At 35.0% G+C, this 16,575-nt stretch overlaps 1 pseudogene across 1 annotated transcript; it reads left to right on the top strand.

Annotated features, from left to right (window-relative positions):
• The first annotated feature begins 5,725 nt into the window (after positions 1 to 5,725).
• Positions 5,726 to 16,318, top strand: LOC145641757 (protein ELC-like pseudogene; annotated as a pseudogene). Its single transcript, XR_014115517.1, has 2 exons — positions 5,726 to 7,180; positions 15,981 to 16,318. The product of XR_014115517.1 is annotated as a protein ELC-like pseudogene (transcript).
• The last annotated feature ends 257 nt before the right edge of the window (positions 16,319 to 16,575 follow it).

A 16,575-nucleotide genomic window follows, 5' to 3' on the forward strand; every position in this document is an offset into this window, starting at 1 on the left:
GGAGGTCGTCATATTTTCGAGGCTTGCTTTCGAAGTAAGAGCTCGTTCCGTTTGGGCGCAGCACGCTCCAAAGGTAATTATCTTGTCTTAATCTTGTGATTAATTTATTTATGTTTATGGTTTTATTTATTGCGAGTGCGGTCTTGGTTTTGGGTTTGTTTTCGCGGTGAGTTGGACTCACCAAACCCCAACACTTTGTGACGTAAGTCTCCCGAGGGACAAAAACACCCAAACAGGAAGCATCATAGAAATCATAATTGATATAATTAAGAAACTTATTCTTTACCCTAAACATGATACTAAGAAAAGCATCCTAACATGATACTAGAAAAAGCATCCTAACATGACACTAGGAATCAAAATAACAATCTAAGCATGATTGCTATATCATAATATCAATTAAACAATTAAAGTACTTACTTGGATGCCTCCTATCTCTTTCTAATAACAAAATACACACGTTGGTAACTTCAAGGAAAATATAAAAATCAAACAATTAAATTAAATAATTGAAAAAGAGATTTAGGACCAAACCTTCAGAAATATCAAACCTTTCACACCTAGGCCGAAGGCAACTTCAAATTGGGCTAGGTGTGTCTAGATCTTGTGAATGCGGAATTTTGTTTGTAAAAAGTTGGTTTAGAAAGAGAGAGAGAGAATATCAAGAAATTCTTGATGAGAGTTGATGATTAATAACGGAGGTCTAAGGACGCTATTTATAATGAAAACAGTCCGAATTCGATAAAAAAAGAATCAGAGTTCGAAGAGGAATAAAACACGCCGTTGTCGCCACAACAGCCCATGTCGCCGCGTGACAGCCTAACGTTCGGCGCTGCAGGAGATTTTTCCACACATTTTCTATTTTTTAATAAAATTAAGTCGTAAAAGTCCGTACGAGGGGTAAAATCGTAATTTCATTTAAAACACTTCTTTTATTCCAAATAAAACTCATAAAACTTAATTATCAATCCTAATCCCATTAGGATTCAAAAGAACCTTCTAGAAGATTCTAGAAGATTCTAGAAGACTATAATCAATTCTAATTGCATTAGGAATGATAATTCATATTAGGCCCTCCTCTAGATCATTGGGCCACACATAAAGACCAATTAAACCGGGACCAGTTTAGTAATTTCGCCATAACTTCCTCATTATTCATCAGAATTGGGCTTATAATATATCGTTGGAAAGATCTTTTCGACCTCTATCCAACTACACTATTATTGGACTATTTTCATAAAATAGAATAGGTTTTCGAAAACAGAAAGAGAGATTTTTAATAAAAATTAACCGCAACACTAGACTTTCCACACTTTCACTTCATTCGATTATGATTCGACGCGAAAGGTATTCATCACTAGGTTTGGTTTTGGGGAGACACAAATGGGTGTCTACAGGTACGAAGTGAGTCATGGAGTCACATTCGCCCGTATTGGCCTCAACTCGATTCTTATAGTGAAAAGTGATTCCTGCGATCTCAAAGGCATGCAAACAAAGATTCAATTTGCTCCAAACTATTATTAAGCTAAATTGGTTGAATATTAATGCAACATATAATTCTAATATTTGTGATCACTTTAATTAATAACAAGATTAAAAAGGAACCTAAACCGGTTGTCCAAATTATCTTATTAGGCGTGATTTTCAATTACATATTCCCTTTAACCTGCAATATGGTTATCATAAAATTATAATAGAATAAACATTAATATTGGAAGCAATTTAACAATAATAACGTTAGTCAAATCAAATAATAAATTAACCTAATCATGATACTAGCAATAAGAATAAAAATAAGAGTAATTAAGTGATTAATTACTCACTTTCCGTATTTCCTTGAAATGCTACATCATGAATAAACTGTTAGTACTTCAATAAAAAATATAAATCAAATGGAAATTAAATTAAATTAAACAAAAAGTAGAGTTGATTTGGTCCAAACCCTCAGTTATTTATACCTTTCACGCCTTCGTTTAAGGACATAACCTCGGGTGTGGTATGGACTCCTTGGAGTGCTTAAGGGAAGAATGGTGTAATTAGAAATATAGATTTAAGGCTTAGAATATGAGAGAGAGAGAAGAGAATGATTTTTGGTGTAGAAGAGAGAAAGAGAGAAGGATTAGATGATCAATCTTGTTGATGATTGAAAAAGGGGAGATATGAACTATATTTATAAGGAAAAAGAGGGTCGAAGAATCAAGAAAAGATAAGAATTCGAATCGGAATAAAACTCTTGCGATAGACAGCAATTTTTACGGTTTTTGTTTTTATCATATCTTTTGATCCAGAAATCAGAATAAGATAAATAATATGTCGTTGGAAAGCTCTTGAAATCTACTTTCTAATACAATTAGAATCAGATTAAAATATTTTGTAGAACAAAAGATATAGCTGAAATAGTGAGACAGTGTCAGTTTAGGATAGAGTTTGATATTTCATTCATACCTTTTCCGTTATAGCTCGGAATTGATATTATAATATATCATTGGAAAGATACTTTCAAGGGCTATCCAACCATTTAAGATTTGTATAAAAAATATGAGGCACGAAAATAATATATATCTATCTTTGAACGTCTTTCAATTCAAATAGAATTAGGACTTTCAAAAAGAAAAAGTTTTATTCAATTTCAAACTTTTTAATCTTATCTTTTCAAAAGGGATAATTAAGATCTTTTATAAACTTATAGAAGCTCCTAATTAATCCTAATTGGTTTAGGAATGGGATTAAATCCCTTGGACCCTCCACATGATCATTGGGTCGTAGGTAAGGTGGGCTTATGTTCGGTTTGGGCTCAGTTTAAAAATTTTACACTACACCCTGGTGGCCTGGTGTAGCTTCTGCTACCTACACCCCCCCTCCCCAAGTGACGTCATTTGGTTCTTTTTTGTTTTTACTTCTTTTTTTCTTTTTTTGTTATGTACCATTGCAAGTTAATTCAATGTTTTGAGTTTCAATTCCATGTAAAAATTATTATACTCGTATAAAATAAAGAGTGTGAAGAGATTTCCATGGTATCTTATAATAAAGCAAGTGATGATCCTTTGTTTCAAAAAACTAAAAAACAATTAATGATCCTAACTCACAAGCAATCAACTCAATAAGCAAATTGCAAGCCTAATCGAAGCAATTATAAACAAATTGCAGTTGTTATGGAAGCAGTGGTGGCGAGATGATGGTGGTTAATGTGGCAGCGGTGGTAGCGGTGGCAGCGCGACAACAATGGTCGTGGGGCAATGAGGCAACAATGGTTATTGTGGCTTAATTAGTTGAGTGGGTTAGAGGGGGAAAGTGCAAAGGATGAAGAAGCAGAGAAAATATAAAGAAGCTCAAATCACCATTGATAAAGCTTGCTTCTGATTTTAATGAGAAGTGTATTATTTTTAAATTTTTTTTTATAAATAGTATACTCGTATAATTTATACTTGAACATATAATATTTTAAAAATGAACAAATTTATTTAATATTTGTAAATGAACATACAATTATTTATAATTGAACATATAATATTTCCAAAATAATGAACATATTTATTTAATGGTTGTAAATGAACATACAATTATTTATAATTGAACATATAATATTTCAAAAATGAACATATTTAATTAATATTTGTAATTGAACATATAATATTTCAAAACTGAACATATTTATTTAATAGTTGTAAATGAACATACAATTATTTATAATTGAACATTTGATTAAGGAGCATTATTATAGATGAAAAATGTATAAAATTTATAATTTTTCTACTTGTTATTGAAATTTTTTGAAGGTAGCACACACTCCTTATTGTAATTGTAAGAATTATTTCCATGACAACTATAATATAGCACACACTCTTATTGGAATTCCTTATTCAAATTGTAAAAATAACTACTTCATGATATAATTGGGTGCTTTAATTAGTAGTATAAAAAATGAACTTTTAAGTATATGCACATGTTCATTTAAAATTAATGCGTTTACTTGTTAAAAATGAAATAATCATGAATAAGAATGAAAATGAACATTTATCAATACGTAAATTAACATTTATATATAATGAAAATGAACATTTATCAATACGTAAATGAACATTTATCATTTATTAAAATGTGAATGACGTTATACTAACCTATAAATGAACATTTAACAAAATGAAAATGAACATTTAAAAAAAAAAAAAAATTAAAGAAATAATAACAATAAAAAAAAAACTATGAACTATAATCTTTGTTTCTCTTCTCTGAAATGGTTTCCTTCGCTCTGCAAACAAAACTGAAGAATGTACTAATATAATTTACTAGTTTTTCCAATTAAAATTACTAAGATTATAGTATAATACTTACATTGATATACAATTTTCATGGTTGATGTTTCGAACTTTTGATTACATTTTCGAAATACATCGCAACAAAATTTTTTTGTAAAATCTAGGGTTTATACTCTTTTTCATTCCAAATTTAAACAAAATACTACCTCCGTTACATATTATTTGCACCGATTAGACATTTTTCCTCTCTACTTTATGTCAAATCGTTGCAAATAATGTGTAACGGAGGTAGTAACTTACTTTTTTAGATTTTGCGCCTTGTTTTATTGAATTTCATAGTGCTTGAAGATTCTTTTGTGATAATTTAAAACAATTTTGCAATTAAAGCTTTTGATGAGAGAGAAACTTGCAGAGAAATGGATGTGGAGAGAGAAAATGCAAAAAAGGGTGAGGAGAGATAAATTGAAAGTTAATGGAGGGTGTGGGTAGTACTCTAAATGACGCATTTAGAGGGGGGTGTAGGGTGTCCTACCTACACTAGGGTCTAGTGTTCACTAATTAATATTTTGGTCATAACTTATTCGTTATAACTCGGATTTAGGCTTATAATATATCGTTGGAAAACTCTTTTCAAACCCCATCCAATTATTAAATCATTGGATCCAAATTATGGACCAAAATAAATTGGGATAAACATTTTTTTATAAAAAGGACACGAAATGAATGATTTTAAAGGACACGAAATGAAATATTTTGGGTTTAAAGGCACGAAAAGAGGAAAATAAGTTATAGTTTGGGGAAATGGGCTAGGCATTGGTTTGTTTATGAAATGTATTGGGATTGAATATGGATTTAAACACTTCAAAGATTAAATACTCAACTCGACCAATAATGACGATGAAATGTTATTCATCATCGGGTTTGATTTTGGGGAGACATTTTTAGGTATCTACAATACCGTATGAGAGTGAGAAGATAACATCAGTGTTGACTCTCACATGGGAGTCACGTGACTTTTAGCCCACACATTTTTTCCCCTTTCCCCCAAATTTCCCTCCCTTTCAAACTACTATACCTCTTTCATTTCTTCCCCCCTTCCTTTCATTCTTCGAATTTTAGAGCGAACGCTCCATCAAATCCAATTTTGAGGTAGAAAAAGGTTGAACGTCCGCTCCCAAGTGTATGCTCGACTCCTGTGTCATGAATCTTGTTTTTCTTAATTATCACGTGATTTGCACGTGACAAGAGATGCTTATCAATATCCAATGGTTGTGATTTGATTGATGATGATGGATTAATGGTGAATATCGAAGGGTTTTAGAGCAACTAGCGAACCACTTGAATCGAAGAAGAAACGGGGTCTGATAGGATTTTGGGTTTTTATTTTCTTTATTTTTCTTTATACATGTCTCTAGAGTCCGAGAGTCTACTATATACATCCCATGATAGATGGCAAATTCTACCAAAGTCCCACTCGTAAAAATCAACCCATTATAATAATCTGGTCGGACCGTCACAAAGAAAAAAAGAAAAAAAATCTGGTCGCCGTGGTCGGTGACTTCAATTTCCTCCCAAATTCCTTCTCCTCCAATCTTCTCCATCAATGGCTCCTCCACAACCCCATCACGGCGGCGCTTCAAACCCCCAAACCCTTCAATTTTTAAGCAACGTCCTCTCACAACGTGGCCCTTCTTCCCTCCCTTACTCCGAAGACGTCAAATGGTTGATCCGCCAACACCTTGTCTCTCTCACCGACGCCTACCCTTCTCTCCAACCCAAAACCGCCATTTTCACGCACAACGATGGTCGTACTGTCAACCTTCTTCAAGCTGACGGCACTATTCCCATGTCTTATGCTGGTGTTACTTACAACATCCCTGTTGTTATCTGGCTTATGGAGCTTTACCCTCGTCATCCTCCTTGCGTTTTTGTCAATCCTACTCGTGATATGATCATCAAACGCCCTCATCCTCATGTTACGCCTTCTGGGATGGTTTCGATTCCGTATTTGCAGAAGTGGATCTACCCTAGCTCTAATTTGGTTGATTTGTGTCGTGATTTGAGTCATTATTTTGGGAGAGACCCGCCTTTGTATTCGCAGAGGAAACCAGATTCTGGGTCGAGTAATCCGAGTGCTAATCAGAGTCATAGTCATAGTCATGGGGATTCTGGGGTTTTGTCGAATTCTGGGTATTCGGGGTCTATGGGTTCTGGGTCTGTTGGGCATCCTTCGATGGCGGGTCCGAGGGTTTTCCCGCCATCGCCATATGTGGGTAGTGGGCGGATCATGCCCCCCTCGCCTCAGAGGCCTAGCGGGGGGACTGATGACCCGAACGAGGTTTTTAAGAGGAATGCGATTAATAAGCTTGTGGAGATGGTTCATGGAGATGTTGTGGGGTTGAGGAAGACGAGGGAGGCGGAAATGGAAGGTTTATTTAGCGCCCAAGCGAATTTGAGGCAGCGGGAGGAGCAGATTAATAAGGGGTTGAAAGAGATGTTGGATGAGAAGGAAGGGTTGGAACAGCAATTGCAATTGGTGTTGACAAATGCAGATGTGTTGGAAGGGTGGTTGAGGGAAAATGAGGAAAAGATGTCGAAATTGGGGAATAATGTCGATGTTGATGATGCATTCGAGCCTTGTGATGCTCTTTCGAAGCAGATGATCGATGCTAGCGCCTCTGATTTGGCGATAGAGGATGTCATTTATTCTTTGGATAAGGCGGTTCAGGATGGAGTTATACCTTTTGATCAGTACTTGAAGAATGTGAGGCTGTTGTCGAGAGAGCAGTTTTTCCACAGGGCTACTTCTATGAAAGTTCGAGCCGCTCAGATGCAAGCTCATGTTGCTAGTATGGCTGCCAGGACATCACAATATATGATGTGAGCCGGAGATTTCAGCTAATGGGAGTTCACCTCTTAGCCAGGTAGAATTCTTACTAGTGATTTGATTGTTGTTATTTTACTAGTGAATTGGCTGTCTCAATTTCTTTACATTCGCAGTGTTATAGTTTTTTCTCATGCTGAATTGCCAGTTTGTACTACCCTGTTACATGTGGTACCTAGACTGTATACGACATAGTGATTTGATTAATATTAAGCCGCTGCTTGCTTTGGTCTGTTGAAGATCACTAGGTACTTTGGAGAATGGAGATTATTTTTTAATTACCTAGATTGCATTTAAAACTTTATACTTCCTGTGTTCTTTTTTACTTGACCTGTTTCTTTTATCACGCTTGCCAATGCAAAACTTTAACGATCAATAACTTAAATTCTCCATAAGTAAAAATTATAAAGGTTATATATTATGATAGTACTTATTGAGACGAATCCAAAAAGATTATACATGAATATATTTTTTCTTACATATTATTCACAAAAGACGGTCAAAGGAGGGGTGGTGAACAGTGTAAAAGTCAAAGCGGGTCAAGTAATAAAGAACAGAGGAAGTATGTATACTATTTGGTAATTTAGGGACTTGAATTTCGTTGCTGTTATCCAAGTTAAGTCTCTAAGAGTAGTGGTGGTCCAGTACAATGTTGTATGTAGTATTTGTCATTGGCTTGGCTGGAACTATGTTGCATATATTTGTAAAAGGTACTTGAATTGCAGTTTCGTAAAAAGCTAAATAACTATCAAAGTATCGTGAAATGCCCACAAATATAGTGGTGAGTAGAAAGTAATATATTTCACTCTAAGAAAGCTTAGTTGTTCTAAAATTTGGGTATATTCTGTTCACCTTATTTAAGGTGTAATAAGTTCAGGTAAGTTTAAAGTTCTGATAAGGGTGACTTAAGTACAAATTACATCTAAAATAAGTTTTAATAAGGTTTAATAAGTTCAGATTAATTAAGTTTAGTAAAAATCAAGTGAATAGAACAGATCCTTAGAGTAAGAAAACTAGATTCAAAAGAAATTCTAGAGCGTGATTACATGATATCTTTCTTTCTGCATCCCTGTTTCCATTGAATCTCTCCTTCACAACTTCTTGGCTTATGCCCCTCTCCCCTTGATGTCTCTCTGGTTAATTTTGTGCAGTAGAAAGTTCCTCTTCTCTCTTTATCTTCTCTGGCTATCTCTATCCTCCTCAAGGAGATGCACACGTAAACTTCTGCAGTTTTAAAAGAGCTTTTAGTTTGTTCAGCCTCCATTTTATCTACATATGCTAAATTTTTTTGAACATTTTATAGATGATTAAGCGATCTTCATCTTAACAATGAGAGGTTGCTTAGGCTGTGCAAATTTAGCTGCTTTTCCTCCTTATTTAATGCCTCTTTTCTAATCCTATTTTATTTATTTTATTGGATGTAAGGCAATCAATGATCATCATCATCTTAACAGTAAGTAGTTGCTTAGGCTTAGCATTGTAATGTGATGTACCTGTTTCTCTTCTTTATTCGAATGCATCCTTTCTCATCCTTTATACGAAGTATTTTTTTTGCTAGATAATTGATCCCTGCTTGGCTTTGCAAACCAAAATTTACTCTTTTGTGCATTTCTGTCCCCTTCCATGTTCCTGTGTTTATGCTGCCTTTTGCAATTTCTCCTCTCTGTGCTAAGTCTCCTTCTTCCTCTCATAGTCTATCTTTGTGCTTTGATCACTACCTAAATTTTCTTTTGGCTCGATTATTGACTACGTAACCACTAGCCAAAATTAAAATTGGGAGGTTTGGTCTTTTCCACAGCTAGGCTTTCCCAAGGTTGTTTGCGATAAATTTAAAATCATTTTGCTATTCAGTAATGGGGGTAAATTGTTGAAGCTAAATTTCAATGGATAAAACTTTACGACTGAAATAAATGCTTGAAAGCTACTTTTAGTTCTTCTTTTCTCTAGTTATTATTTTGTGGGGGAGAGGGGATTGGGATGGTTATTGGTTGTGATTCCTTTTTGTAGGATAGAATTATTCAAGAGCTCTTTCAAAAGTTTTATTCCTTATCCATTCATTTGTCGTATTAGAGTTGGATAGTAGGAATAAGAAGCAACCTTTACCTATTAGCTCAGATCACTATTGAATTATGGAGTCCTAAGAAGTATCCAGCCCAATATTCCTGAATTTTCCTCCTGATTTGTATTTTCAAAATTCAGATTCATAAATAAGCTTTACATTTATCATCACTTGAAAAGAAAATGGAGGATTACTGTCATATAGGAAAGGCAATGTGTTGGACTGTGTATTATCCGACTCAATCCCACTACACAATCGGAGTTAAACTCTGACTCTGAGTACCTAAACTCTGACTCTGTCTCTGATAACCTCTGCAACCTCCCAAATCTGAATCTGGTTGTAAAGGAAAATTTTTACATTTTATATTTTATACATAATGAAATTATTGAAAACTCTACATTGTATAATAGCAAATGAAATTTCAATAGCATTATATTATATGTATAAATTATTAATTATTATAAACAAACAATTACAAAAATGATGAAACTTAGATTTTGAATTATCAACTAACAATATCAATTCAAAAAGCACATACTTGTGTTTTTCTCAATTTTGATTCTTATTACAAGTTACAAATCTAGATCTGCAAATTGATAGGAACACTTTAAGAAAGAGATTTGTGAATTTGAACTAATACACGCATAATTACACATGACAACCAAGTTCATTGATATGAGAGGATAAACATTAATTGATGAGATCGAAATATTAGACGGATAAATGTGGGGTATTTTTTTAGAGAAAAGGTACTTTGAGTAGAAAGAAAGATTAGAGGAGAAGATGGTTCAATATAGCAAAGCAGAAGAAAGTGGTTGAAGCATTAAAAAAAAAGGGTTTTGGTTCTTCACTTCTTTTATACCCCCTAAAAAATTGCAGTAAAAGTCCTATAAATATATATAGCGGGTCAGACTCAGACTTGGGTCAGATCCATCGGGCCTCAAGCAAGATTTGAGTCCAATCCGACTTCATTCGAATTTGGACTATTTTAATTGGACTTGGATTCAGATTTCTCTTTCCCGGATTTGGATAGGAGATTTTTTTTCTTCAAATCAGGTCGGACTTAGATTGAATTAAGGTTGAATTTCTGTACCTATTATTATCTTTAGTAAGTATTAAAAAGCACCTTGAACTACTATGATACTCAAGCATTCTAATCTTTTCCAACAAGCCTTCTCTCTGAACTCTTCATCATTGGGAGAGCTAGTCCTTTTCATCTGTGCTGGAGTTTCTTGAAGCCTCATTTCCTTGTTTTATTTTTTTTAATTTTTTAATTTTTTATTTTTTTTATATATATATTAGTATCTGCTGAGTTTTGGTATATAATGTATCCTTAGTGAAAGATCCATCTTTATGTCCTATGATTAGCTGGAAGCTAGTAATTATCCCCCACAGCATTATGAGGCTGTCCACCCTTAAAGCAAGTTTAGCCCCAAGTCTTAAGACTTGGATGTGACATCATTTTTTGTGGTCCCCATTGAAAATTATGTCATCAAATTCTTATTAAGACTCACTAAGACTTACACAAATTTATCACTTTAGCCCTAAGACTTAAATATTTGACATATTATATGTAGAAAAGTGTAAAAATAAAAAAAGGGTAAAAATAAAAGTGAGGTGGGTGAAGTGGGTCCCAATCTCAAGTCTTAAGTTGAGTCTTGAAATTTCAAGACTCAACTTGAGACTCGCTTTAGATTTTTGAAGAAAAATGGGAAAAGTCTTAATTATAAATCTTAAGACTCAAAATGATGATGTCACCCCAAGTCTTAAGACTTGGGGCTAAACTTGCTTTTAGCCTTAACTGCACGTGCCTTTTAAATTGTACATAGATTGAATTTCAGCTTTTATCTACAGACTACAGTCATTGTGGGTTTATGAAAATATGTGTAAGATTTCTCTTTCTTGCTAGTCTGATGCTAAGTATTGCTAACTAACCCTAGTGTTTTGAATATGGTGTCCTATATTACCATACCCTACCATTTCTCTATTCCTCTAACAAGGCTCCTGATAAAGGCTGGGTTGTCTGCCGAGCAAGGGTGTTGTATGCCATTCCCATACATTATTCAACAATATTTCAAAGGATTTAATCCTTATCATTTCGATTCCATAAATTTTTTTTCAATCTGAGTCTTGATCTCAAAGGCAGAAGATGACTTGCCTACTACTTATGTTGAGTAAGGGTTTCATGTGCTCGTTGTTGTAATCTATTGTGGAAACTTTGTGAATGTGAGCCTGAACCTGTTAAGTGTTAACTTTGTTTTAGTGTTGTCCTAAAAGGTGATACAAGGAACATACTTGAATTGGTTTCCGTATCGAAATGCGGAACATACGCAACCTAAGTCGCTAGCTGTCGTGATCGGAGGTGGCGACTCTTCTTTGTGGCTGAGCCAAATGCGGTTGTTTATGCAACTTTGCAACTTTCATTTGATTGGTTCTCTAATCGACAAATTCCAAATTTTTTTCTCTCTTCTTTCATGTGCTTCTAATTTATTTATTTTTAAGTCTTTTTCTCTATCCTATCTCCTCTCTCCTTGTTCCACGCGGCCATAACTTGGGCTACCCTTTTTAAAGAAATTTGACGGCTAGCGCTTTTTAATTGGTGATTTAGCTTTGATCTCCGTAAGCTACTCTGGGCCTTCAATATACGTTGGGCCTTCAATAAAATTATTTCTTAAGCAACCCACTTACTTAAACACAACCATATAAGATATATCTTCCTTTCACTTTAGTTGCAACACTTTGAATTTATAAAATTTTTAACCACCATATTTCTAATTATGGATAAGTAAAAAAATATGAAAATTAGATATTGTGAAAATATAAATCGAGACAAATATAACAAGATTCCCCATTACTATTATTCTCAACATATAAACAAATAAAGGTAAATTGTAAGAATATGAATAGTGTAAATTCTGAAGTGTTGCAACTAAAAGTGAACATAATAAGTATAGTAACAAATTCAACTGGAAATATATTTAATTTATATCCAAATAAAAATCAATAATTAATCACTGACAATTTTTTATTAATTAATCTATTTATTTCGTACTCAATTGTACCAGATTCACCATGGGTAATGTTTCGCATATCTGTTATTTTACCACGTATGGAATTGAGCCCTATCCCATGCAACCATGGTCCTAAACTCTTGTGCTTTGAAAAATTGAAGACACTGACCTGCCACAATTTACCTCAAAACTGATTGTATATTCTTCCATGTTTTAACTTAAATCTAGATTAGCAGCTTCAGTTAAAGAATGTTTTTGGCAGTTCAAGGGATGTTGCTAATCTCACCTCATCCGCCCCTTGAAATAAATTCTCAGACTTTACTTACCTTCAGGTGTATGGACTAGTGTGTTTGTTCAAGGATTTGATCATAAATGATAATGAGGGGAGTTTTCTCCCATTGCTGTCCACTTCCCTGGGACACTTCTAACTCAAAAATTTCTGACCTTGATTTTTGTTACTTGAATATAAGAGAGCAATTATAACCTTTCTTCTATGCTCTATAGTTTGAAAATGTATTTGGCTTCCTTTTCAACTTACTTTTTTATTTAGCCATCTTGTTTCAGTAGGTCTACTTGCTCTTTGTGCTAAGATTTTATTGAATGTCACTCAACAAACTATGATATACTCCTTTAAGGACGGTTTAGCAGTAGCGTGTTCCCACCTATGAGGAACTTGGGAGATCCTGGGTTTGAATAAAATAGAGGGATTATAAACCATCTGTACTTGACTACTTTCCTACCTGCAGCTATCTTTGACTTTTATGAAGGAATGTACTACTTGTAATACACATTTTACTTGACATTCTTGTTTCTGATTAATTATTGTGTTGACATTTTAATATAGATTTTTGTCATCTTTCAATGACCCGTCAACTTCTATATTTGAACTTACTTAAAATATAAAGTTGACTTGCAATGTTACAAGTGTCATGAATAAGAATTAGGTTGGGAAATGATTCGTGATGTTATTGTTATTAAGATGGATTATAAGAAAATATCTCCATGTTTAGAGGGTTTGGGGTTTAGCCAATTCAGCTTCTTTTTCATTTATTAGCAAAATAGCAAGTGTGTTAGATAACAAAAAGTGATGGAACTCGATTTTTATTTTATAATGAATTACGAGTGAAGTAATTGCCTTTACGTGTATGAAGTGTGTAATGACTTTGAGTCATATTCTGCTTGTTTCATCAATTAGCTTGTGTGCGTGTCAACACTTTAGTTACCAGTGGTTCTAGTAATACTTGCTTTGTTCTTTTTTAATTGCAATGTTGGGGTTTTCATGTTTGCCAATGTACTTTATATATTAATAATTTTTTTTTAATTCTAGTTGTAGTAGAGTTATAAAATGAATATTTTAAAACTATACATCGAGACGTATCTAACAAGACCCCAAATGACTGTTTTTCCTAGCTTATAAATCATAAAAGACAATTAAAGGAGTTTGTGTGAATAATATAGAATTTCTAATGTTGGGAGGAAGTATAATTTTAGCCTAATATTTCAAGTTGTTGCAAGTATTTTCGGTAAATACATATAGCTATAAGAATACATACCTAAACAGGTTCTCTTATTATTATTAGTACTACCTCCGGTTCATTTTACTTGCAACAATTTCCATTTTGAGGTGGTTCAAATTACTTGCAACAATTTTTTTTTTCCTTATTTGGTAACTTTTAGGCTGTAAAATGACATATATGCCCTTACTTTTTTTCTTAAACACCCTTCTTAAATTACAAATCTGATTTCATTAAATTAAACCCTAACCTTAATTAATTAAACTCTCATCCCATTTAATATTCTCTCTCCTCCTCCAACCCCATTTTCATGGTGGCTTCACGGTGTTACGAGCGGCGGGGGGTTGCAGTGGGTCGGGTTTCGCGGTTTCAGATCGGCGGTTTCGTGGGTTAGTTTCGTGGGTTTGGTTTCATGGGTTTCTGGGTTGGTGAATCGTGCTGGGTTCGTGGTTGCAGATCGGCGGCGGGGGGTTGCAGAACGGCGGCGTCGTGGGTTTGATTCGTTGGTCGGGTTTCGTGGTTTCAGATCGGCGGGTTTCGTGGGTTGGTTTCGTGGGTTTGGTTTTGTGGGTATGGTTTGGTGGGTTGGTGGATCGACAATGCTGGGTGCGTGGGGTGGTGGTGGTGGGTCGGCGGGTCGCTGGGTTCGTGGGGTGGTTGGGTTCGTGGGGTGCTGGGGTTCGTGGGTTGCTGGGTACTGCCTGGGTTCGTGGGGTGGTGGTGGTGCGTCAGCGGGTTGCTGGGTGCATGAGGTGGTGGGTGCGTTCGACGGTTTGCTGGGTGTGTGAGGTGGTGGTGGTGCGTCGGGGTTTGCTGGGTGATGCTTGGTGGTGTTGGTGGTGGTGGGCTATTCAATTTAATTAAGTTTGAATTTATTTATTTATTTATTTATTTTTTAAATAGTTAATCGCATACCCTTAATTTTCCGTAATCATGCTTTCAATCTTTTGCCTTGGTTTGCGTAAAGTTGTCCTTTGTTGCGACTAAAATGAACCAGAGGTAGTATTAATTATCAAGGTCCTTATTGGATCAAGATAAGTTATGGATCTTTTATGTATATATCAGGATATTGACAAAGAGGATATGAGGTGTTGTAGGAGTAAGAATAAGAGTTGGAACCACTAGGGGGGGGGGGGGGGGGGGGTTGGTAAAAAAGGGAAAAAGTATGAAATCAACAAAGAGATTGGGTAAGAAAGGAAACTAAAAATCTTGGATTTACTTCGATGTTTGTTTAAAAAGGAGAGAGAAAGAAAAGAAAAAAAGAAGCCCATCTTTCTCTTCCATGAAATTACTATACTCCTTCCCTCTCAACCCTAACTCCACCTCCACAAGCACACTAGCACTAGCCAACACCACACTTGGATGCTGAACCGTGCACATGACCACCCAACCTCACCGATGATCGGTTCTCACACTCATTTTTTCCCTCCTAAATCTGATTTATTATGGGTTATGGGTGGGAATATCATAGAAGTTAGGTGGTATTTTGAGTTTGGGTAACGTTCCGATGGATGGTGTGGTTATTTTTGGGGATGATGGGGGTGGTTTTTCTAGGGAATAAAGGAAGTTTTCCAGTGGTTGGGAGTGGGTATCTGAGGGTGGAGATGGTGTTGAAATTTTGTGAGGGGGTGCATTTTCAATGGGATGATGGTGGGTTATTGGTGGTTGAGATGGATTTTCGTTGGTGTGGTGACTTTTTTGAGGTGGCTAGGGTTGGCTAGTGAGGCAGCAAAGGTGAGGACGTGCTAGTGAGGGTGTCGGTGGTGGGGTAGTGGGTGTATGGTGGTGTGGTGGTAGCTTAGGGAAAGGGGGGATTGAAATAACATGGGGGTGTAGGGAATCATAGAGGAGTTTTGGGGTTAGGAGGGGGTAAAGGAAATGAATAAAAAATGGCTTAACAAACAACAGTAAAGGGAATCTACGCTATTTATTCCCTTTTTACTCTATACCAAACGGCACCTTAGTGTGTTAACACTTAACAGCCCAATAGTACAGCAAATATGGTACCTTGTGCAGACTATAAGTCTATAAGATGTTAATTTCGACGATGGAAGGTTTACATTTTAGTTCCAGCAGTAATTAAGGATTTGAAAAGCTGAGCAGGTTGAGACTTTGAGTATTCCCTGGATGAAGAGTAAGCAAATAATTAGCAGAGAGCTTGACAAAGAAACTCGTATAGGCAGAATTCTTTTCCCATTTCTCTAAAGCTTTTACTCTTTTACTTGAACTGATCTTAGGGTTCTGGCTTTGCTGCAGGATTATATGTCAAAGTAAATACAAAGCAAACTGGAATCAATAAGTAGCCTGTTAATATTCCATGAATGAAGTCATTGCTGGGCTGGCCGATGGAGAAACCTGTATGCGAGTGACCGGAGGAAACGTGAATACGAGCTTTGGTTTAATATTGTTCATAACATACATTTATTGTATCATAATAGGATATACAATGATTGCATGGATATTTCCTAGAATATACCTTGCTGTTTTTTGTTTCCTATTGTTGTCTCGTTTGGGCTGATGATCAATCTTATTCTTACTTGATTTGATGTGTTAGTCTATTATGATCAATTTATTTTTTTGGGGATTGAGCTTTATGACCTTAATTGTGTTTAATCTCCCTATACAATGATGACTTGTAAAAGTCAGCAATTGTCTGACGGAAAAAAAATACTTGCTCCTTGTTTAAATAAGTACAACGTTTCTCTTACCCATATGTCAATGTAAAACTTTGATTGTTAATATCTTTAATTATCAATATGTAAAATTATAACAAAAGAATATTAATAAACTATTCATTAATACGATTTTCCACTAGAATGTATTTATTGTTATATATAAATCACAAAAATTA

The sequence above is a fragment of the Chenopodium album genome, chromosome 8 (genome assembly GCF_948465745.1).
Source record: "Chenopodium album chromosome 8, dcCheAlbu1.1, whole genome shotgun sequence".
In the NCBI taxonomy this organism is placed as follows: domain Eukaryota; kingdom Viridiplantae; phylum Streptophyta; class Magnoliopsida; order Caryophyllales; family Amaranthaceae; genus Chenopodium; species Chenopodium album.